This window comes from Pseudonaja textilis, chromosome 3 (assembly GCF_049901715.1).
Source record: "Pseudonaja textilis isolate UNSWEBS1 chromosome 3, rPseTex1.2, whole genome shotgun sequence".
NCBI classification, from domain to species: Eukaryota; Metazoa; Chordata; class Lepidosauria; order Squamata; family Elapidae; genus Pseudonaja; species Pseudonaja textilis.
In genome coordinates, this window is record NC_141992.1 from 158930016 (window position 1) to 158955376 (window position 25361).

Below are 25361 nucleotides of genomic sequence, written 5' to 3' on the forward strand. Positions count from 1 at the left end.
TGCGACTTGAATGGAATTTACACATGGTTCACTTCAGTGGACTGGGACTAATGCTGTGCTTAGTCTGATTTGCTGAATCTGAAAAGCACACCTGAGGGGGAGGAGGAAGAGCCTTGCTACAGAATATCAAATATGTTGTCTTGTCTTGATCTTGTGTAATGCTGATGTGATACTATGTTTTTTGTTTTGTTTTGCTGGCACATTTATGTTGCACACCATACAATTGCTATAAATCTATAGGTGCTTTGCTGACTAAGGAATTCTGGGAGTTGAACTCCACCCATCTAAAAGTGGGCAAGTCAAGAAACTTTGGTCTAGAATATTTGTCATGTTTCTTACTGTAACCTTCAATTGGGCTTGTTGTGGTTGGAAGAAAGTATCTTATTTGCTCTTGTTTTTCTTGCTCATTAAATACATTTTTTTCTTTGAATTATATTTAAGGCTTTTTGTCTGCTAGGGATTTATTGTCAGATTGCAAAAGGGAGGCTAGGAAGCTTCTTATTACTTGATCTTGCACCTTTTATAGTATTCTCTATGGCTATGATGGAACTGAGCAGAAATTGGTGAGATACAGATCTTCCTCCTCCTCCTCCTCCTCCTCATCTTCATCTTCTTCATTAGAAGGGACAGGAAGTATGATTGGAAGGTATACATAGATCAGTACTTCATACAGTGTTGCCGTTTTTTTCTGTTTTCTTCCTGCTGTTCTGTTTCATGCTTCCTACCAGATCACAGTGCGAAAGGGACTGGTGATATCATAAAAAGTTGACAACTCTCTCCTAGTGCAAAAATGCTTGGGATGCTTCCTGTCATCAATGGCTGGGGATTTGTTAAAAATAAATGCAGTACTTCATGATTATGCCTTGCTAGAATCATTTCAAAATTTAACACAGAAAATTTTACAAAGCCCTAGCTCTTTGGGTCATTTGTGTTAAGTAAATTTGACCACTAACTCAGTTTCTCCAATTAACTTCTTGTATTTACATGCTATCAAACTGGTAGGTTGGCAGGAGATGGGTCAAGTAATGGAAGTTCACTCAGTCATGTGGTACTTAGGACTCAAACTGCCAACCTTCCAGTTGACAAGCCCAACATCTTAACTGCTTGGTACACCATACTCCTAAAACTTTCTGCTCAATATTGCTTTTATTGGCTGGCAAAACATCTCCAAAATTTCTGTCTTGAGTCTTCCCTGCTGCTATTTGTATATTGAATTCATCAACCATGGCACTGAATTATATATTTTTCTTTAAGATGCTCCTTTCCTTGATGTTATTATAAAACTGAATCTTCAGTAAGACAGAGCAATACCCGTGAACAGGGCTACTAGATTTACAAAGCAAAAATCTGAATGGAAGCAAATAGAAACTTTATCTCTTTTTCATTATCTAATGCCTTTCCATATTTACATAACCCTATTTTTCAGGAAACCAAATATACCCCAAACTACAATCACTCATTTATCAAAGTCATATCAGAACAACAGTATATACAGTAAGTTATAGGGGCATGGTTACCAAGCAGTTAAGATGCTGGGCTTGTCAACTTCCTGGAAGGCTGGCAGTTTGAGTCCTAAATACCACATGACGGAATGAGCTTCCATTACTTGCCCCAGTTCCTGCCAACCTAGCAGTTCGAAATAATATAAATGCAATAATGTAGTACATCGCAGATAGACATTGAAAATAAAATAATAAATAAAATTATAATAACGAAAAGAAAGAGTGCACTCTATATTTAAAACAATTTAATGAGCTCCTCACTCCAATGGCTTCCCAGATTTAGGCTTTCTGAAAGATCACCAGGATTCTGAAAGCACTTTTGGAAGTACACAATGGCAATGGCTGCAGAATTTTGTTTTTTTAAAAAATAATTTATCTGAGATTGGCTTCAAAGTCATATGTGTTCTGAATAATTATGCATTTGTAGCATTAATTATGAAAAATGTAGAAATTACTGATCATTAGGATTTTCACTTTTGTAACAGTCTCTGACTTAATATTTTCTACTACAAAGAAAACAATTTGCAATGTGTATGCTTTCTTGCAGATGTTTCATTACCCAAACTAGGTAACATAATGGTGCTAGACTAGCATTGATGATGTTACCTAGTTTGTGTAATGAAACATCTGCAAGAAAACAAGCAACCTCAAAGAGCACCAAGGACTCCTCATAAGCTGAATTCTCAAAGTAAAAATGACAATATGCACAAACTTAAACAGAATACATTATCAATTGTAACAGTATTTAAAATTTAAGGGGGGGTGTTACCTAAGGAATTCTTCCTCCCATTTACCTCCATTTTTAGTATTACATTAGAGGCCATTCATTTTTATATTCTGGGAATATATAAAAATCAAGGCATAGTTTACTAGGATTATAATCTTCCCAATAGTGCTAAGTATAGGAAATAAGAAATCTTCTAAGCAATACCTATTCAGAAAAAGCAAAATTGTCTAATAAAAAAATCTTGGATTTTATCAGATGTACCTGAGAGATGTCATATAAATAGAATGATGGCTTCTCAATCTTTTTTAGCTATGACTTATGTATCTAGAGAAGTTGGCAATGGACATCTACAGAAGAAATGGTTAGCAAATATTGACATGTATGTAATGATGATGAAACGATATATCAGATATCAAAATGCAAGAATGTAATGACAGCATTTGTATGATGATGTTCATCATCATCATTTTGGTGTCACAATAGTTTGTATAAACACTGCAAGGATGGCTTTTTTATTTGTGACATGATCTTCTGCTTAAAAACAGAAGCAACTGTAAGGTTCAAAAAATGGGCAGTGATTAGTATTCTCTCCAAATGTCTGCTTGCAAGATTACCTCTGAGAGGGTTTTCATGTTCAAATCCCCCTATGATTTCTTAAGTCAGATGGTAAAGCACAGGTCAAATACAAATTCCCTTCTAGCCTATTAGATTCATCCCAAGTGCCTCCTTTTCTGTATTCCAAAAATGTTTTCCCAGAACTGGAAAAAGGAAATTCACTATTGGCTAGAATTTCCCAGATTACATGACTTGAATAAAACTGCATCCATTTGAATCAAGATTGTTTTAAAACCTAATTACTATTTGAGGCATTCATTAAGGAGATGAACCAATAAGTAATAAACCCCAATCTTCTGTAACGTGAGGTTACCCTAAATTAGAAAACTTAACAATTTAGGGGAAATATTACTAAACAAAAGTATAAAAAAACATATTTTTTGCAGAGAATCATTAAAATAAATAAAAAATTAAAAGCAGTGTTTAAAATAATAACAATAAGAAAGTGCAGTAAAATGTTCATATTTCTATTTCTATATACATATTCTCACTCCCAAATCATTTAATTTGTTCTAAAATAATCAGTTTATGAGAAGGTAAACAACAATTTATACAGTTGTCATAGAGAAGATCTCAGGCTGATACAGAACTTCTTTCCCCTAATTGGACAATAAATTATATTTAAATTTTGCACTGGCTTTGAATCCTTGTTACTATCTCAAATTTTTCACTCAGATCTAGGTGATAGATAGATAGATAGATAGATAGATAGATAGATAGATAGATAGATAGATAGATAGATAGATAGATAGAATCAAATATGATTCATAGTTTGTTAGCTATCATACTTCTAAGTAGCATGTTTTATATTATTCTCTTTCTGTTTCAGTTTAGACTGTGCTAGAAGGATTAATCCTATAATATCAAACTAGATGATCTAATCATCTCCATCTATGATTTTGCAACGCAGCAGCTGTATAACAGCTTGTTGTAAACAGGTTCATTGTCTCCACACTGTTCCCAGTGGACAACTGCCTCTTTCCCAAAACCACAGCTATAACTATTAATTGTCACTGGGCTAGCAGTCTCAGGGAAAGCAAAGGGCAGTTCACAAGGTCCACCACTTCTGTATTCTCTACAGCAGATCTGTCATTCTGAATTACCTTTTGTTTATTACCTCTTTGTTTATGCGAGTAAGTTAACAAGAAACAATTGTGATAGCCTAGCAATTGAATAGGATTGAAGTAATGAACAATAATTTACAAATTATAGTACAACCAAATATAATATTTCTGATTGACATGGAAGGGGAAAAAACAGGGTTGAATAACACATCTGCTAGCCCTCCTTCAAAAGATCAGATTCTTCTATTGGAGAAAAAAAACATGTAAGAAAACTTAAATAGCTTAGCTTCAGGTTATCTATGGAACACCTTTCCAATACAAAGCAATTTATCTATTAATATGTTTGAGAGAGGCTCTTCTATATGTCCCACATCTTAAAATGTGTTTCACAGAGATATGAGAAAAGTCTACGGCTATGCTATCATTTACAAAGGGGCTTGATTAGCCAGTTGGGTGACCTTGGGCCAGTCACTCACTCTCTCAGTCCAACTCATCAGTTGTTGTAGGAGAAAGGTGTGTGGGATATGCTTACTGCCTTGAGTTGTGTGGAAAAATAATAATTATGGAATATAAATAATTAAATAAACAAACAACAAACTTGGCACTGAAATAAAAAATGTGTACACCAAATGAACCTGACTCAGAAGCAAGTCCCAAAATGTATGTAAATTATGAAAACTATGACATTCAAAGTAGAACTTTCTACAATCTCAGATTCATATACAAAAGATTGCAGAATATAGATATGAAGTGAAAAGAAGTCTCAACCCTCCTGTAGTCAAACCATTACAGAAAAGAAATTAAGAAATATTTGCATCATGATAAATATATATATATTTGTAGAAATGAAAAATATTAATTGATTAGTTCCCATGAACATTCACCACATGAAATTCAGCATCACAAAATAAAACTACTGCTTTTAATTTCAATTTATAAGGAAATGACTGAAGTAATTTTAGTATATGATGCTGAAAAACTCAGTTATGCCTTATTAGCTGGTATTCAGAGAAATCTCTTTTAAAAAGTGTGCATGCAGATTCTTATTTAAATCAAAATAAGGAAAAGTGTTAAGTAGAGAAAAGTGATAGTATGCATCTTCAATTTTTTAAAAGAGGCAGTGAGATATACCGCTACTGAAAATACAGTATACATTTCTGTAAATAACTATTATTTGTGGATATCAATTCATCCACAAAACAAACTCCATCAGTAGTAATAGAATGTAAGAAATATCAAATTCTAAACATGCAAGAATAGACTTGGTCATGTGATATCACATGATGAATGGCTATTATAGTTCATTTCTAATTTTATTTTGAAATGTTCAGCTGATCTAATTGAATAATATGAGAGGTTTTTCTTTCTTTTGTTAACCTACAGATTATCTCCAGTAGAGGGAGTTGTATATTTCTTCTGGAATTTCAAGAAGTGTTCATGTTTATTTTCTGTCATTGTGATGAAAATCCAAAGATAAACAAGGAAAATATTTCAGTGGTGTACATTAAATGTATATAGCAAGAAGAATTGATGGCAGCTGGACCAAGGCAGTCATAGTATGGATCCCACTTGAAAAAAAGCAATCACAAAAGAGACCAAGATGAATTGATGACTTGCTGAAGTGGTATTCAGCATTTTGGGACTTGCTTCTGAGTCAGGTTCATTTGGTGTACACATTTTTTATTTCAGTGCCAGTATTGTGCGAGGCCAATTGGTAAAAGAAAGCTCAGGACTATATTGGTTGGAAACATGTGGAAAAGCCGAAATCCTGCAGTGGATGGACAATGGCTAAAAATGAATGAATGAATGAATGAATGAATGTACATTAAAATGTCACAGTATAAAACATGTAAATTTATATTCAGCTGCTACTGCTGTGGTTTTTCTCCCTCCATATTTTGCTGATGCCAGAAATTATAGTAAGACCACAACATATGGAATCAGTCTCCCTGTTGAACAAGCTGATTATGTAGTAAACTCTCTATTGATTGACATGATCAGTCTGCTATCAGATAGAACCATCAGGTATCGGTATTTGCCCTCCTTGCATTTGTTGACAGCTGTTGCTTGGCAGAACTCCAAGTCTTTGATCAAAACTGTAATCAGTAATTTTTTAGACTTCATTCCACATATACATGATTATCCAGGTCCTGTTATTTTACAATACAATATTGCAATATTTTATATATGGACCTACTTCTGTGGACTGCACAACAATTTAACTAGTGCAAAATGCACAATCCATATTACAGCCAAACTTAGTTTCAGGTTTATTGGCTTTTAGTTTATTTCCAGCCGCTCATCAAAATACCAATTTATGAAACACAATATATGAATATAAGTTGTTAAAAGGTTTGGTCCCAGGTATTAAAGAACTGATTTTCTCCCATATAAGCCTGCCTGTCAACAGTATTTATCTTTTGCAGTCTTAAATGTTCAGAGTTCCACCATCAAGAGATATACATTAGCCTGAGGCCTCTATACTATAACTCCCAAATGTAGAATGGTCTCTCAAGAGATGTTAGACTGGCCTTCTTTGCTGATGATTTTTAGACAAGTTGTCAAAGTATTTGACCTATTTCAGATTCTACTTGATGTTCATTTGTCTTTGTAACTGTCATATAAGTTTTTAAAAAATCTTAATATTGAAGGTAAAGGGCAGGGGCTCCTTTAAAAGCTTCATATCTGAATTCAAGTACTTCTGCAAATGAAATAATAATTGTACATTCAATATAGATTAACAAGCTAATTAACCATTTTAATGATATAAAGACAATAATGTAAGCCATCACCATCACAAGAGCATTTTAAGTCTTTGCAATAATTATTAAAGAACAGCAAGGAGACCAGACTATTCCTTGCAAGGCACTTCATGACAGAGATGACGAATTTGCCTCATCATCCATTCTGTGTCCCTCAGATTCCTTGTCTGACAATTCATGCAACTTTCAGAAGAAGGAAATTCTGATGGAGGAATGGTGAGAGAGAAAAAAGTCTTCTTGAAGAGCAGAGACTATGATTGTGGCAAATCAGTGAGTAGACTGGTTGTGATGACTCCCCCGGAAACTTCCACAGATACCTTTCCAGATGTCAGGAAGATGAACCAGTCCCAGGCACATCAGAAAAAGGGATGGTCAATGGTTTCAAGCAGCTGTCTGAGAATGATTTGGCTGAAGCACAGCTGCAACAGGACAGTCCTGGGGCTTCAGGTGGGGAAAGCACTCAGCTGCAGCTGGCAAGTGATGAGAAAGAGGAACTGCCTTCGGCACTGATCTAAGAACATGTAGGGCAGAGAAAAGATAGGAGCAGTGAAGGTCAGCTCAATTATGTGCAAGGAGGCAGCCTTGCCCCTCTTGAATCAGAAGCTGGCTATTGATGGTGTTGATACTGGGAACATGTTTGTTTCCTTGCTGTGCGTTCTTGCCTTGAACTCCAGATTGTGTCTCTTCAGCTGTGGCCTTGCCCTGCCTTGCCTTATGGCCTTGCTTTTGCCCTGAGGGTTTAATTTTGCTTGTGGGCTTGCCTTGTTGATTTGCCTTTGCCTTGGAAACTTGCTTTTGCCTAGTGGAGTTGAGCTGAGCTGGTACCAGGATAGGGAATTGCTGGAGAATACCAATTCAGGCACAGAAGCTTTAATAAAGACTCCTTACACCTGTGGTGTGTGTGTGTGAGAGAGAGAGAGAGTAGGACAGCACACTGGTTCTTCAGAACCTCTATGGATAAGTACTCTGGACACCTGCTCCCTAAAGCTGCTTTCAAAACAGCTGCTTCTTATGAGGAGACCACAGCATAGCAGTGTCCAGCAGGTCTGAGTGCTGGGAGACAATGGGATAATCATCAAGCTTCCAACTATGGTTGGAAGTTTGCTAAATCCATTTCCAATCACATTAAAGTTTGCTAAATCCATTTCCAATCACTTCTGTAAATTGCTTACTTAGTGTAATAAGATTGGGGCTGGGCTAGGGACTTCTGTCCTCTGAGTTGTGTTGGGGGGTTGTACAAAGGGAGCTCAACTACTCTCATTGTACACATGTTGTGGTTTGACAAGAAAAGTAATAATAATAATAATAATAATAATAATAATAATAATAATAATAATAATAATAATAATAATACCACCTAAATATGTTAAGCATATTAGAGGACTTTGGAATGACATGCCTGAAAAGTTACTTTGTGAGTTTATCTTTATTCCTGAACAAAAGAAAAATTAAATATAAATTTAAGAACTTAGAGAATTTAAAATAAATAGCAAAAAAATAAAGATTTTGAACACAAAAGTTGTAAATGAACTAAGGTCCAGACAAATTTGGAATAGTGAAACTTTTACTATAAGATTTTGGAATTAACTATTAAAATATACAGCTTTTTTGAGAACCAAAATTTTGACTAACACAAATCATAACAGAGATGAGAGATCTTATAATTTAAATTGGACACTAAAGGGGATTAAATTCCAGACATGACAGAAAAAATATTTTTAGGATTAGGATTTACAAAATGACATGAAATATTCAACTGAAATATTAAAAGAGATCTTCAAATGGTACCAGATATTAGTAACCAAAATATCAGTAATGATGTCTGCTTCTATGGATAGTTTATGTCTAAAAGATGTTAATAAAGGAATGACAAATGTGAAACAAATTTTGTTTGATACAGCAATAGTGGAATCAAAAATATTGGATTAAAAATAGTGTGAATTACAAAAGAGGCAAGTAATTCAAATAGGAAATACAAATGACAATAAAAAGTGTGGATGACAAGAGCCAAGAGGATGACCCTGATAAGGACGTTTTAGTGGATACACAAAAGAAGCTGTTTAAAGCTTTGGAAATCAAAAGAGAAATACAAAAGACAAGACAAGACATTGACCTGTTTAACGATTTTCCAATTTACAAAAAGGCTTCTTAAAGCCCCGGAAAAAAAGCTTTTTTATGTGGGAAGGGGGCGGGAACGGGAGTGGGGAGAGACAGACAACATCCGAATGAATTAATGAATGAAAAGAAAGGAATATAAAGTTTTTCTAGTCTGAGGAAGACATGTTTTTATTCAGCTCTGGTAACTTTTTACAGACTTTTTACTGACACTGGGACTAAAAAAAAAATAAGGATTTGTGGTTTTGCATACAGAAGGGATGAGTTGTGGGAAGAAGAAATATTTGCTAGTAACTTTGTAGGAGGTGATGAGTTATCAATTTTTTTTACATGAGGAAGATTGGAACTTACTTCTCTACATGTTTTTTCTTTATTGCGCTTTTTCCTTTTTCCTTTTTTATTTCTTTGCACATAGTTTTTCTCTTTTTCTGAGTTTAATTTGTATTGGTGCTTACTATTGTACTTAAAAAAAAATTAACATAACATGTATAATTCAGAAATATCAGAATAAGACTTTTTTGGTGATTGGAACTGCTAGACATTTTATTGGAAAAATAAAAACAAAACAGCCTCATTTTTAGTTTTAAAAAGTTTGTGTAAAACTTTACTTTCAGAAATGAAAAAAAGTGCATTGCTTCATAAAAGCTGCTTCAAAGCTTCTAACAAACCTTCACTGAAGCAAAGTAACCCTTTGACACATTTCTATATTTACCAAAATTTATAGTGCATTTTCTTGGAAACTAACAGGTACTGAAATTTTTTTTCTTGTTCCTGAAGCTATTAAGTATTTAACTGATGCAATTATGAATCCTACACTAAAATCTGAAAGAAAGGAATAACGCACATCAAAACAATGGCTGGTAGGAATCTGATCGGTGCAGACCTGAAGAAAGAAAAAGGGACCCATCTCAATAGATTATACCTATTCAGTGAGTAGTGATGGCTATAATAACATGAAAATTGTTATTCTAATAAGATATTTTTAATATAAAGGTTTATTCACCATATGCGCATGATGAATCTCAGTTCAATTCTGCCTGTGTTGTGGGTCACCATTTTTCTGGTAATCTCCTTTAAAATAGTTTTTCCAAGAAGGCATGATGGATTCTCAATGGAGACAAGAATAATGTCTCCACGACAATATTTTATTATCATAGATACATACATCAAACAGAAGAGCCATTTTTGCAATTTTATGAATACTTCCTGAAATTGGTCTCATAATATGATACTAATATGAACCAGGACACACCAGCTGTTGGTTTTATCCTTCAACAGATGATCTAATAAAGTAGAATACACTTGTGCTTCATTTTAAACATCCTAAATTAATCCTAATGACCCAGTTGTGCTTCATTATATCCCAAGACTTGTGTATGAGCAAATGTATAGAAATACTTACACTTAACAAAATGAGTGTATATATTATCAGATATATATTGACTTTTTAAAAAATAATTCCAAGTAATGCAAACTATGATGAACTTGCATTCAACTATGGTTTATTATCTATTCTTCACACATCCATGAATATGTATAGGCACCCAAACAAAACAGTTTGTACTTTGTTGGCTGATAAAAGAAGGAAATCTTAGTTTACATTTCCTTAGGAAAAGTTCTAATAGGAAACAAGTGGTTTCAGATGGTGTGGTACAATTTTTTTTTGTTCAGAAATTCAATCAGATGCCATGTTGGTATTAATGGTGGAGCTTCAGACAGAAATTTAGGGAAGAATATTGAGATTTGCCAAAAACCTGGCAATTGCACAAATAGTTCTCAATTACTACACAAGTACAGGAAAGTTAAGTGATGAAGCTATAAAAGGGATGTCCTATGACCACATCATTTAGTGATGACAATCAAAGCAGTTCCCATTGCCATCATTAAAGAAAGATCATAGATTGTTAAGAAAGGCCCTCACATGACAATGATTTGCAACTTCCTGTTGCTTCCAAAAAGCAAAGCCAATCCCAAATCCAGTAGAAAGTTGCAAGTTCCAGGTGACACATGAGCAGGCCAGCAGGAGGTGATTGCTATGAAGTATAGCTGGGCAGAGTCATGCAAACATAGGTGGATTGGGAAGAGGTGTTGTGGTGCCACACAGGTACAGGTAAGGCAGGCGGGGGATGGGGTGCTGTGGTTTTCCCATTGACTCTTCTTGCAGAAAGCAAGCAGGGGGTCACAAATGGTTATTATATGACTGCAAGATGCTGCAACCATAATAAATGTGAGCTGGTTTCCAAGCACCCAAATCACAATCATGTGACTGCAGAGTTGCTGTAATGACCCAAACTTGAGGACAGATTGAACGTACCACTTGTTCAGCATCATCACAATTTCCAACAGTTGCTGAGTAGGTGGATGTTGACTGAGGATTACCTATAATTGAGTAGACAGCAATGGCAATGGAAGATGATTTGTGGATTTTTATAAAGACAAATGGAGACTGGGAAACACAAGTTTGATTCAGCAGTTTTGTACTTCTGAACAGAGCTGTTCAAAGTATAACGAAGACCAGACGAGGATGGAGAGCACTTTGAGACAATAATTAAGTAAGGCAGAAATATGGTGTGGTGCTAGAAGACGTTGCACCCTTGCTGTTGGATGAGATGACACTTCCCCATTCAAGAGTAGTATGCAACTTGAGAGTCCTTCTAGACTTACAATTACTGCTCAAAATATAGGAGGCAACTGTAGCCAGGAGGATCATTGCATGGGTTTATATTATATGTCAGTTGTGCCCATTGTTAGAATAGAAAGCGCTTCATGTCGTTACCCATATCCTAGTCATCTCACAATTTGATTACTGTAATATATTGAAGCTGCCCCTGAAAACCACCCAGAAGCTACAGCTAAACCAAAATGCAACCAAAGGCATATTTACAAGCCATGTGTCATCAATGTTCCACAAGCTGCAATTCGTTACTTCTGGGTGCAATAAAGGGTGTGAAATGCCACATATAAAGACATAAAATAAAGTAAATAAGATAAAATAAAATAAAACAAGAAGCCAGAAGAACAGCTAAGAATAGACCAACTATCAGTTTGAGAGAGAGGGGAAAAAATTACCATCAATATCTGTAAACTTTTTTTTAAATTCTGGAATTAGGTTCTAGGTAGAATTAAAAATATCATACATATATGTCAAACTTGCAGCATAAGCTGCATATACACCTAGGCCTAGAATTACCTATTTTGAGATCTTGAATTCAAGGGGGGAAATGGTCCTGGGGCAGAAGAATGGAGACAGAAATAATCTAAAGTGGTATTGAGCCCATTTATTGTACAAGCTACATTGTACAGAATTTCATATATACACTGCTCAAAAAAATAAAGGGAACACTTAAATAACACAATGTAACTCCCAAGTCAATTACACTTCTGTGAAATCAAACTGTCCACTTAGGTAGCAACCCTGACTGACAATCAATTTCAGATGCTGTTGTGCAAATGGAATAGACAACAGGTGGAAAGCCTAGGCAGTTAGCAAGACATCCCCAATAAAGGAGTGGTTCTGCAGGTGGTGACCACAGACCACTTCTCCGTTCCTATGCTTTCTGGCTGATGGTTTGGTCACTTTTGAATGCTGGCGGTGCTTTCACTCTAGTGGTAGCATGAGACGGAGTCTACAACCCATACAAGTGGCTCAGGTAGTTTAGCTCATCCAGGATGGCACATCAATGCGAGCTGTGGCAAGAAGGTTTGCTGTGTCTGTCAGCGTAGTGTCCAGAGCATGGAGGCGCTACCAGGAGACAGGCCAGTACATCAGGAGACGTGGAGGAGGCCGTAGGAGGGCAACAACCCAGCATCAGGACCACTACCTCCACCTTTGTGCAAGGAGGGACAGGAGGAGCACTACCAGAGCCCTGCAAAATGACGTCCAGTGGGCCACAAATGTGCATGTGACTGCTCAAATGATCAGAAACAGACTCCATGAGGGTGGTATGAGGGCCTGACGTCCACAGGTGGGGGTTGTGCTTACAGCCCAACACCGTGCAGGATGTTTAGCATTTGCCAGAGAACACCAAGATTGGCAAATTGGCCACTGGCACCCTGTGCTCTTCACAGAAGAAAGCAGGTTCACACTGAGCACATGTGACAGACGTGACAGGGTCTGGAGATGCCGTGGAGAATGTTCTGCTGCCTGCAACATCCTCCAGCATGACCAGTTTGGCAGTGGGTCAGTAATGGTGTGGGGTGGCATTTCTTTAGGGGGCCACACAGCATGTGCTCACCAGTGGTAGCCTGACTGCCATTAGGTACCAAGATGAGATCCTCAGACCCCTTGTGAGACCATATGCTGGTGCGGTTGGCCCTGGGTTCCTCCTAATGCATGACAATGCTAGACCTCATGTGGCTGGAGTGTGTCAGCAGTTCCTGCAAGATGAAGGCACTGATGCTATGGACTGGCCGGCCCGTTCCCCAGACCTGAATCCACTTGAACACATCTGGGACATCATGTCTTGGTCCATCCATCAAGGCCATGTGGCACCACAGACTGTCCAGGAGTTGGGGGATGCTTTGGTCCAGGTGTGGGAGGAGATCCCTCAGGAGACCATCCGCCACCTCATCAGGAGCATGCCCAGGCGTTGTAGGGAGGTCATACAGGCACGTGGAGGCCACATGCACTACTGAGCCTCATTTTGACTTGTTTTAAGGACATTACATCAAAGTTGGATCAGCCTGTAGTGTTTATTTCCACTTTAATTTTGAGTGTAACTCCAAATCCAGACCTCTATGGGTTGCTAAATTTGATTTCCATTGATAATTTTTATGTGATTTTGTTGTAAGCACATTCAACTATGTAATTAACAAAGTATTTAATAAGAATATTTAATTCATTCAGATCTAGGATGTCTTATTTTTTTGTTCCCTTTATTTTTTTGAACAGTGTATATTAATGGTCATACATTCAATACAGAAACCTATAGGTGCTGCTTATAATCATATATATAATATTACACTATTCTAGAGTGAAAATCATGAAAAGTCATAATCCATCATATTGTCTGTAATATCATAAAATTGTGTTCACAGGACAGGAGATCATGATTACACTAACAAAGTTTAACTATTGCGTCTTTGCAATATCAGACCAAACCCATAATCCTTTTTTTCATTGGAAGAGGACTCCATGCATAGCCAACTTGAAATTGTATATGCAGAAATGGCAGGACCTCACTGCAGACCCAATCTGCAACATTGCATGGAAGACTTCCAATCTCCAAGTATATGAACAATGATGTGAGAAAAAGGAAAAGCTGTGCATGATATAGGCCTATGTTCTGACGTTAATATATGGAATTAGGAAGAGGGCTAGTATCAAGGTCGTGAAGCCTATTCTTTGTGTGGAACTCATCTTGCCTGAAACACACCTGAATGGAACTCAGATCCAAGACTGGCTTTGAAGAGAAATTGGCCCAATGCTTCACCAAGGGAGCATGAAGATAACCATGCACTCCTTGCCTTTCTTCTCAGCACTTGATATTCCTTATACATGAGGTATGTTCATCGAGGAAAAAGCATCAGCATTACATACAAGTTAATTCTGCCCACAGAACTATGTAAGTACCACAAAGACAGGAAGTTGCTTCCTTAGATTTTTTTTCCCCTTTCCCTTTTGATAGCTTTCTCTTTTTCTTTTATTCGTGTCTGTTTTTCTTTCTCCTATTTGTTTTTTTTAATATGATGTATTTTTTTTCTTTTAATAAAAATATTTTTTTAAAAAAAATCTGCTACAGAGATATGTGAAAAATGAGAACTAGGCAAAGCAGACATTTGGGGTTTCTGTCTCCCACCCTTCCACGGGTAATGGAGCTCACACAGTCAGCAAATGTGAATGTTCGTGGAGATCCGTTCTGCCAGCTTGCTTACTTGCAGAACCATCCCCTCTCTCTCTGAGTCAACATCACCTATCCTCATGTGGGGGAGAGAGGACAGAGCTGAGCCGGAGGTGGCAGCGTGACGGTACGTGGCGCGGTCCTGCAGGGCTGAGTGGGTGTGCTTCCTGTCAGCCGCGGAGTCTCTTCCCCGAGGCGAGCGGCCCATACAGGTGCTGCTCAGCTGGCTTCTGCAACTCGCAGAGCCAGTCTCCATGGGAACTCGGGTGCGGGGGAGGGGGGGGGCGCGCCTTCCCTCCTGCTGCCGCTGCTACCGCTGCTGCCGGGTCTGCCCCAGCATGGTGCGCTCCCCGCGATACGCCGCTCCCTTCCCCTCGCCCCCACCTTCTACCAATCCGGAGAGGAGCTTCGCAGCCCAGCCAAGGTTTCTTGGAGGTATTTCAGGGTTTCTATAGGAACAGAAAGCGGAAGGGATGGGAAAGGCGAGGGGAAAAGAGATGGTTCCCCCTGCCCGAGGCGGGAGGGGGGCTGGAGGGGGGCGGCAGTCTCCCGATCGCGCCCAGAGGCAAATGGTGGCCCGGCACAAATTAATTCGCGCGGATACTGCGCGAAAGAGAAGCAGCTCTCCAAGCAGCCGCGGCATCTTCTTCTTTCCTCCAAACCCACCCAATCTCCAATCTCCCCCACCCCTCCCGGCTATAGAACGTCGCTCGCCTAACTGGCGGTGAGTGACCCAGTCCAACAATCCGGCTTGCCTTGTTGCACAGGGAGAGATGCCCAAGGAAAGGAGTGGGGGCTAGTGAGCATTTAGATTAGGAGCGCCTCTCCTCCCTCTCTTCCCTTTCCCCCAGCCGGCCTGGCTGTTCTGTTCATAATAGGAAGAGGGAGGTTGCAGTCGACAGAATCAGGTTCAAAAGTAGGGGAACCTTAATACCGACACTGGCTTTGCTCCTGGAGGGGAGAGCTCCATCTTTATGCCAAATGTATGAGGTTGAGTGGATTGGCAGGAAGAAGACGTTGTATTAAAGAGTGTGCCTGAAAGGCAGCCTCACCATATTTTGGTGTGGATGGGAATACTTATGTAATATATAAATGAACCCCTGACATGGACAGTTTCCCCCACCCCACCCCGTAAAGTTATGCTTTTATTAATTTTTTTCTCCAGAAGATACCAAAATGAACAGGGCTTCCAGCTAAGCAAATTTGCATGGGATTGCAGCTGATATTAAAGATATTTCTTTTTGCATGGTGTTTATGCCAGACCATGCCTAATTTCCACAGTTCTGAAAGAGCTATTACCATTTTCATTCACTGCAGTGCACATTTGATATATTTGAGACAGCTCCATTCTTGACTCTATTTTCTGCAATTCTTCCTTCTTTTGCCAAAACTCCAGAGAAGCTTAGAGTGGACAGACTGGCTGGGACAAACTACTGGAGCAGTCAAATGTGGCATATGGCCCTGTTCTAAGCTGTTAACAGTAAGCTCTTCAATTCATCCTGTTGTCTCCGGTCTCCCCCGCTCCCTCCATGTATGTGTGAGAATGTGTGAGAATATCTTCTCATGTTGTTTTCCAGGAGTTATAACTAGACCAGGTAAGATACAGGAGATGAATATGTTTTTTAAGCAGTAATTATATGAAATTAGACATCCAACAAAAAATTAGTATAATCTTGAAAAGCCTTGCATGGGTTGTTTATTGTACCATATGGTTTCCCACCTGGGAGATGATGGGCAGTTGCTTAATCAGTGTAGGAAGATTTATATAAAACTATGTCTCAAGTTAATGATAAAATGTGTGTATCTGCAATATATATTTTCTATTTTTGTGCATAATTTAGCCAGTATAGAGAAAAATGTGTATATATTTTTTCTATAGAATCATCAGTGTTCTAAAAAGATTGCATCAAGCATTTTAGAGAAACAAGAAAGCATCATTGTCAGACAAATATTAATTATTCTTTTCTGTTCGCTTCTCTAGAGTAAAGCAAAACAGAATTTATAGTGGCTTTTAATAATTTTCTTTAAACTTTTCCATTTAAAAAAGATTGTTTATTATATGAAACATAATATTAATAGGTAGTCCTCACTTAACAATTTAACCCTGTCATTAAATGGGTTGCCACATGACTTGATTTTACATTTTTATGACAGTTGTAAAGTGAATTACCATAGTTGCTAAGTGAATAGTACTATAGTTGTTACACGGTCATTAAACAACTCCATATACCCCCATTGGCATTCTTTGGCCAGAAACTGGGGAAAAAATGCCTGAAACCATCAAAACCAGTAAAAAATGTCACAAATGATGTACACATGTCTGCAGAATGCTGAAACTGGCTGTAAATTTGAGCCGGTTGACAAACGCCCAATATGTGAACATGTGGCTGTTGGAGGTGGTATAGCAGTAGTATTTTTGAGAAGGAATTGTAAGTAGCTTTTATAGAGCCCACTGTAACTTCCAATAGTCATTACGCAATGACTACCTATACTAAGTTAAATCAGAAGTGTAAAATCCATGTTATAAAAATCACATCTGTTCATACTCATTTCTATCTGTCTGATTCAACTCTTTCAAAGCTTATTAATTTGGCCTCTCTTCCTTTGGTTAGATCTCACTCTAATTTCTTAGAGATTGTACCTTGGAGACCTGGGAGAGAACCAGGTGTAAGAAGCGTACAAGAAAGGAAAAAGGAGAGGGTACTTCCCTCATACTTTCACATCAGCAAGTACTTTCTTGAAACTGTTCCAATATAGACCTCAAACTGAAGATGAAAAAGGAAAGGCCGTGAGAGAAAGCAACTGATTTCTTCAGAACAGCTGTGCTTCAGCTGTCCAAAGTGGAGACTAGATTAGGGCCAATTTTTAAATTAGATTAATTTTGAAACCAGGCAGATGGCCTTCAAATTAATCTGCATAAGAAGATCTATTCAGTTTAGGTGAGTATTTTCATGTTTAAGAAATTGCTAGTAGCTCTGCCAGCATAATCTAGATTATTCATCTTTCTGGTGTTAGTTCACAGATCAAATGTGGAAGATGCAGTGGGAGAGCTTTATCACTGATTTCAGTTTTGTGCTCAAAAGCAACAATACACGTTAATGTAATTTGATGGACTCAAGTATTTTGTTCATGCAATTCACTTTTTCCTTTTTATGGCTAAAAGAAAAGAATGACAAGAAACTATTTTCAGCCAATTACAATTTGCCATTTCATCAACATCAAGAGAAACCTGGAACTATGTTTTGTCTAGGTGTATAAATAATCATTCCTGTTCCTAGCATATTTTGATAAACTCTAATTAAAAGTAACCAGATTTGGACCTAATTACATACTACAATTAGTTGAAAGTAGAAATAGATGTTGCATTTGTTTCAGAAAAAGAAATAGAAGGCCAGGCTTTTCATGTAATGCCAAACTATAGATTAGTGTTGCAACCAGAATGTTAAAATATGTTTCCTTATTTTTATGAATTTTAGCTTGAGCAAATGTAGAAGCATAAATAATCTGATATAATCTGATATAATTTATTTAACATTCTTTAAATCTACAATGAAGTTGTTTTGAAACAAAGTTATATCCCTAAAGTGGTCTGTGGGGAAATAATTTTGCTTCATTTCAGATGTAATTTTGGTAGCCGCATAGATGATTACATTAAAATAAGTTATTTATTTCAGCCTTTCCCAATTTAGTGCCTTCCAAGTTTAATAAGATTACATGGAACTGAGTAGTATGCCTGAAATTTGGAGTAGTGCAGTTCTATGGTAACATATCTTGGGGGTTCCACATTGGGGGAGGTAGCTTTATTTAGCACATTTAAGTAGTATTTGGCTTCAATTTTAATAAATATAAAAGTGTTACAGCTATAAAAGTGTTATTTTGCCTTTGCTGGCCAATTTCACTATCAATCTTTATTTACAGGATTAATGAAATACATCAGAAGCCAAGTATTCTCTTTTATCTGAGCTTATACCATGGCAGTAGAAATTATTGTAAGCACATTGAACAATGTCAATATCTATCAGTCTTTCAACATCCTCTTTTTTCTGGTTCCAGCCTAAATCACTAACATGTAACTAAATCAATGATTATTTTCCTTTAGTTTTCTTAAGTCATGTGAATATTCATCACAGAAAAATGAAATATTGTAACAGATGGCTGTAGGCAGTCTGGACTTTATGATCTTGTGATTTTACTTTATATTACTTTAGATTTTGAATCCTACAGTTCTCATTGAAAGCTTAGCTTGAAATGGCAAATAATTTAGTGTGTGAAATTGTGACAAAATAATTTAATTTTCAATCCAAAATTTAAATTTTTTTAGGCATTTGATAAAGTAGACCATAACATACTTCTTAGTCAGAAAAATATGGGATATACAAGCATCACCACCAGATAGATTTGTAATTGGCCAACTAACTGCACTCAGTGTGTAGTGCTTAATGGAACTACAGATAGCCCTCAACTTACAACAGTTTAGTGACTGGAGGGAAGTAAGCAGTGGGATGCCCCAAAGCTCTGTCTTAGGCCCAGTATTCTTCAGTATCTTCATAAATGATTTAAATAGGGACTAGAAGGGGAACTCATCACATTTGCAACACCAAGCTGGCAAGAATAGCCAACTGTAATGTCCCTGGTAGGAGCCTGAATCTGTGGAGCTGGAGCCAGGGGAGACCAAGGAGGTGGCTTCGTTGGCTTCAGAGGAACGTGGGGAGGAGGCAGGCCAGGGCCCCTCAGGAGTGAGATGGCTTGCTAGCTGGGAGGAATGGGGCTAGGACGATCAACAGAGGGTAGGCAGTGGAAATGATGAACAAAGGAACTCAGGCAATGAGCAAGAACCGCTCCCTCTTGATCCCCAAGTACAGAGAGGAGGCGCAACCAGATGACTCAGCCCAACCGGATGATTCTGGAAGAAAGTGCCCCACCCCTCTTCACAAGACACACCTGGGATTGAGAGTTAAGGAGACATTGTGGGGAGGGGCATTTGTTAGGAACAAATGCTGAATTTCATGGAGTTTTGTGTGCCATTGCTGACATTTGGCATTTCCTGGACTTCTTGCTTTATTTCTTGCTTTCTGGATTAATTGCTGTGTTCCTTTGCTTCTTGAAACCATTACCATTTCCATAACGTGGGAGCGTTTGGGGGAAAGTTGGAACAATAAAGCAGTGAAGTGAACTATCAGCTGTGCTGCCTCTGTGCCTTGCCTCACAGCCAACACCCCAGAAGATAGGCTCAAGATCCAGAAGCATCTTGATAGACTTAAATACTCGGGCCTCTCTAGCAAAATGAAAATCAATGGTGACAAAAATAAGGTTCTACATACAGGCAAGAAAAAACAAATGCACAGGTACATTGAATAGATGGTACCGGCTCAATAGTAGTAACTGTTAAAAGGATCTCGGAGTCCAAATGGATAATCATTGAAATATGAAGCAGTAGTGTGTTGCTGAAGCCAAATAAGTCAATGCAGTCCTAGACTGCATTAACAGAGGGGTAGTATCGAGACCATGTGAATCAAGATCATGTGAAGCATTAGTATCACTTTATAAAGCCTTTGTAAGACCACACTCTGAATACTGCACCCAGTTTTGATCACCATATTATAAAAATGTAAAGAGTCTGGAAAGAGTGAAGAAAAGAGCAACAGAAGATTAGGGAGCTGGAAGTTAAAACATATGAAGAATGGTTGTAGGAATTGGGTATGTCTAATCTAGTGAAAAGAAGATGCAGAGGTGACATGATAGTGGTGTTCCAATATTTGAGGGGCTGCTACAAAGAAGAGGGGACTGAATCTATTTTCCAAAGCACCAGAAAGCAGAACAAGAAACAATGGATGGAAACTAATCAAGGAGAGAAGCAACCTAGAACTAAGGAGATATTTCCTGACACTTAGAACAATTAACCAATAGAACAGATTGCCTTCAAAAGTTGTGGGTGCGCTATCGCTGGAGGTGTTTAAGAAGAGATTGGACAGCCATTTGTCCAGAATGGTATAGGATCACCTGATTATGCAGGGGTTGGACTAGAAGACCTCCAAGGTCCCTGCCAACTCTGCTATTCTGTTACTGCGAAAGAAAGATCCTACGGTTTGTATCCTAGCACTTGGTTTCTATTAAAGAATAATTATCTACATGTAATTATGTAACATTAATAAGCTTAGGATAAACTATCACAGCTAGAGATAATTATAATTATACATGAATATAATTCATATTACTTTTTAAAAATTAATCACTTGAATCAAATGAACTGGGAGAGGATGGCAAAAGTACAAGTTCCCTGAACTTTTGTACAAGAGAATGGAAGACTTTTCCCAATATAGTTCATAGATATGCATTAGGTCCTAATGATTAGGATATAATAAACAGTGACTAAGAAAAATACAGACTGATGGAATCAGTAATGGTGGTGGGAGCTGTATGGAGCCATAAAATGTATGAGTATCACAATATATAAAAATAATGCTTTCCATGAAACTTCTTTAAATGGTAAATATTTTTAATTTAGACAGATTATCATTAGCTATCATTCAGCATTTTTTCACTACATTGATAATAGTCATAAGTGCAGGCTTTTTTTTTCAATCCAATTGCAAGTAAAAAAAACTGTAAAACATTAAACCTCATGTATATATATATAAGCAGTTTTAAAATAGTAGTATAAAATCTGGAGCTAAAATTAATCATTGATAATCTTAGTATTATACCTTTGTATCTTCATTTTTTGCGGGGGAAGGGAGAGTAAATTTCAAATTCCTTGTGCAATTATGAAATCCTATTGATTTTTACTGGGGGAATTTGAGTTTTGATTATTAAGTCAAGGCTTACTTTTAGCAACCACATAAGTAGATTTTCTCCAAGATAGCATGTCCTAACCTGATCTTTCAAGACTTCTAATAGCATGTGAACTATATCTTCCTAATTTTTTCCCACTGAAATTAATATGACTCAGTAGATCTTAACAGACTAGATTGTGCCCACATCTTTAATGTCTTCCTTTATTCTGCAGTGAAGAACTGCTGAATGAAAGAAAACTGATTTAGCTTTGCAGGCATTACACTATAGAGAAGCATGCACTTAGCCATGATTAACGTACATTTGTTGAAAAGAAATATTTGCATTGGAATAGTTTTCGAAGTATTAATGAAAAACTACATGTCAGATTCACCATCCTCGTCTAGGAAGGTTGAGCAACACCTTGTGATCCATAATTCACATCAGCATAGCCTTCAGTTGTCAGAGTTCAGTCAAATTACTTATAGCCTCACAGATGTGGAATATTCTAAATTGGAGAAGACAGTGATAAAACATTGAAGAAGATGGATTTGACTCAGGCAGTTCACTTGATATGTAGTACAGTGGTATGCACTATACCAATGATGCCTAACCTTTTTGCCATCACGTACCGAAAGTGTGCACATGTGAGAGAGCGTGCATGCCTGCACCCATAATGCAATGTGCACACGACCCCCTCCTGCTCACCCTGCCCCCCTGTGCATGCCTGTGCAACCCCCAGCTCCCCCACTCATGCACGTGTGACTACCCATGCTCCCTCCACTCTTTGCACATGCATGTGAGACACTCCCCTGCACCCTGTTTTGGGCTTAATAGCCTGTTTTTGCTCCCAGGAGGCTTCAGGGAGGCCTACTAGGCCCAAAACGAGTGCAGGAGGGCCACACCACCGCCCCGGTGCTCCCCCCAGCCTCCATGCATGCGCACAAGACCTCCCGTGCTCTCCCTGCTCCCCTGCACATGTGTACACATCTCCTGCATGCGTCCTTCCCCCACACATGCACAGTAGAGACCCAAAAATCAGCTGGCCAGCAGGAGGTGCACGTGCATGCATGGTGGAGCTGTGCTGGGGCAACAATGGCTTGCATGCCCACAGAGAGGGCTCTGCTTGCCCCTTGTGGTACACATACCATAGGTTTGCTATCACGGCACTATACTGTCCACTAACAAATATAATGAACAGCTCTCTAAGGTTTGAGCTGCCAATCAGGAATCAGAGGTTTTCCAGCTAGATATGTCCATTATGTAACAAATGGGAAGACAAGAGTCAAATTTTTGTTGACCTGAAAAAGCCAGGTTAAAAAATCTAGATATAGGGCTTAATTTTAGGAAACAGATATCCTGCATATATATGACCTCTACTGTGTCTGCAATAATGCAACTCAGCTGCTCCTGGAAATAAATCTCTGAATATGGGATTAAGCTTCTGGAGAGTGAACATTTATTGCTGAGCCTGGTTTGAAATCTGACAAGTCCTTAAATAACAAATATCAAGCACTATATCCATGAAGTATACTGCAGTTTAATCATATAAAGGATTTTAGCAAAATTAAGATACTATTTTGTTCTTGGAACTTAAGTGCCAGTGCAATCACTATGCAAACAAAAAGTTTCTTTTAAATGAATTATTTTCTTCAGGGACTCACAGAATACCTGCTCTAAGAAAGCAACTGCTCAGTATTTCTTGTCTGATTAATTTCAGTGTCACTGTAGTGACCCATATAATATTTATTGTTCAGAATACTACAAGCAGCAGGCTCATTTCTTCTGGAGCCAAATAATGTAATTCCAGCAAGCATTCAGAAAAATCATAGTACCCAAAGAAATTATATTAGTTACATCGATTCTATCAGGTTAAATAATCTGTATTAAGTGGATTAGTTTAAATAAAAGGGAATCACATATTTCATATCCTAGAACAGTGAGAATCAGATTTAGCTTGAATTCTTTTGTTTAGTAGCTGCTACTTTGCAACAATATTTATATTCTATCACAAACCTATCTCTGAACTTTCAGAGGATAATGCATGTGCCAAATAATATTATTGTATCATTACTCCAAGAAACTAACAGTTTATTTATATCTAGCATTTATTGTTTTTATAAATAACACAAGGCAGAGAACATACACAATAGTCCCTTCTCCTATTTTCCCTACAACAACCACGTGAGGTGGATTGGGCTAAAAAAGTGACTGACCCAGCTGGCTTTCATGGCTAAGCCGGGACTTGAAGTCACAGTCTCCCATTTTCTAGCCTGGTGCATTAGTCATTACACCAGACTGACTCTTTCAATTAAAAACGAAGTATGAATGATCTTGACCACATCTGATTGTGATATTTTATTTCTTAAACATAATATGAGCCTATTCCTATCACTATCAGGAATATTTTTTTGATATGAACTGTTATTATAAACATATGGTTCCTTTATATAAATAGATAGCAAAAATAGTACAGATACTGAAAAGTGAAATATTGAAAGAAAATAACCAAGTGAAATATTTTAATGGAGAAAATTTGCATAGTTCATTTTTCTTTCATTGTCCCTACCCACCAATCACTGATTAAGCATCTGTCATTTTCTGGAAATATTGGATTATATATTAGTTTAAGAAATGGCATTATATTAGTTTAAGAAATGCCATTTCTTAATGAGCCACAGCAGACTGCCCAGCTTCTTCGCTTCTTGGTGTGCTACATTTCTGAGATACTAATTTGGAAGACATTAGATTTAAAAAAGTTAGTCTGCCTAATTTATTTCACTTCTACTTCAACCATATCAGCTTACCATTTTATGTCAATGAGTGAAATCCCTCATTTTACACAGTCTTGTTTAGTTTCTATAAACTAAACTAAAGGGCTATTTCTGTATGATTAGTTCCACTTGGAAATACAGCCATAATCTTTATAATAATTTTACTTTTATGAATATAAGGAAGTGAGAAATTCAAGCATGGCAATCAATAATTTCTTTTTCTGTTCTAATTATATTTCCAGAACTACAAAATTCCAGTCTGTGTCTGTCTATCTATTTGATTTTCTCATTGACCATTAACTTACTCTGTATTTTAAGTCAAATGTTCATGTTTGATTGCTTGGAAAGAAAAATATGGGTAGAGAAAAGAGTCAGAAATGTGCATGAATTAAACAAAAGGAAAAAAGTGAATCCCACCCCAAAAATTGAGGAAAAACAACAACTATTTCAGGGAGTGGCCAGAAGACCAATGAGCAGCAGTTTATACAATGCACACTAATACTGTCCTATTACTGCAGAAGTGGAGCTGAATTGTGCATCACCTCGATGAACCACCAAAATATATGAACTGGCTGACTATAAAGTTTGCAAACAAATGAAAATCTCATATTCTTGTTGAACTAGACTAGAGCAATTAGTGACTGCACCCTTTATCAATGTTATATAGACCGCTTGTATTCCATTGTTTTTGCATACTTTCAGTGTAATGACCATACCACCTCCATAGAGAAGTATAGGGGATGGCCTTGAAGAACAGGAGGAAGGGCCATTACCAAAGCAATAGTTAGAAAAGTGAGTCTCGAGCCCAGGCCAAAAAAATTAATTAGAAAACTTCTTTAAAAATCCTCTCTATTGCAATTGAAGATTAGGTGACCGGGAGAGGACACATTCAGACTTGAAAGATTCTATTACTAGAACTTTTACAATAAAAGTAGTCCTGACTCCTGACTTTTTGGCACAATTTCTTAGTCTGGTCTGCCTTATAGGGATGACTTCCTTTTCCCTCTATGTGTATGGAAGAATCATCACCACTCCTTCCTTCTGACTCAGAATGAAACACAGGGAAGGTGTTCCATACTCTCTGCATGGTTATATTTGTCTCTTCCACCACAATAGTTGCTGCTTCCTTCTCCATTTCAATTTTCATATCTGAAAGCTGGAGCTGGTGAGACATCCACACTTTCAAAACTC

At 37.6% G+C, this 25361-nt stretch overlaps 1 protein-coding gene and 1 long non-coding RNA gene across 8 annotated transcripts in view; one reads left to right on the plus strand and one right to left on the minus strand.

Moving 5' to 3' along the window:
* The window catches only part of NOL4 (nucleolar protein 4), a 132259-nt gene that overhangs the window by 84263 nt on the left and 22635 nt on the right, over positions 1-25361 (minus strand). The window lies entirely within an intron of this gene.
* LOC148126375 (uncharacterized) lies at positions 14768-19803 on the plus strand. The gene is made up of 4 exons (XR_015743191.1): positions 14768-15060; positions 16022-16220; positions 17238-17564; positions 18544-19803. It is a non-coding gene; the product is annotated as an uncharacterized LOC148126375 (long non-coding RNA).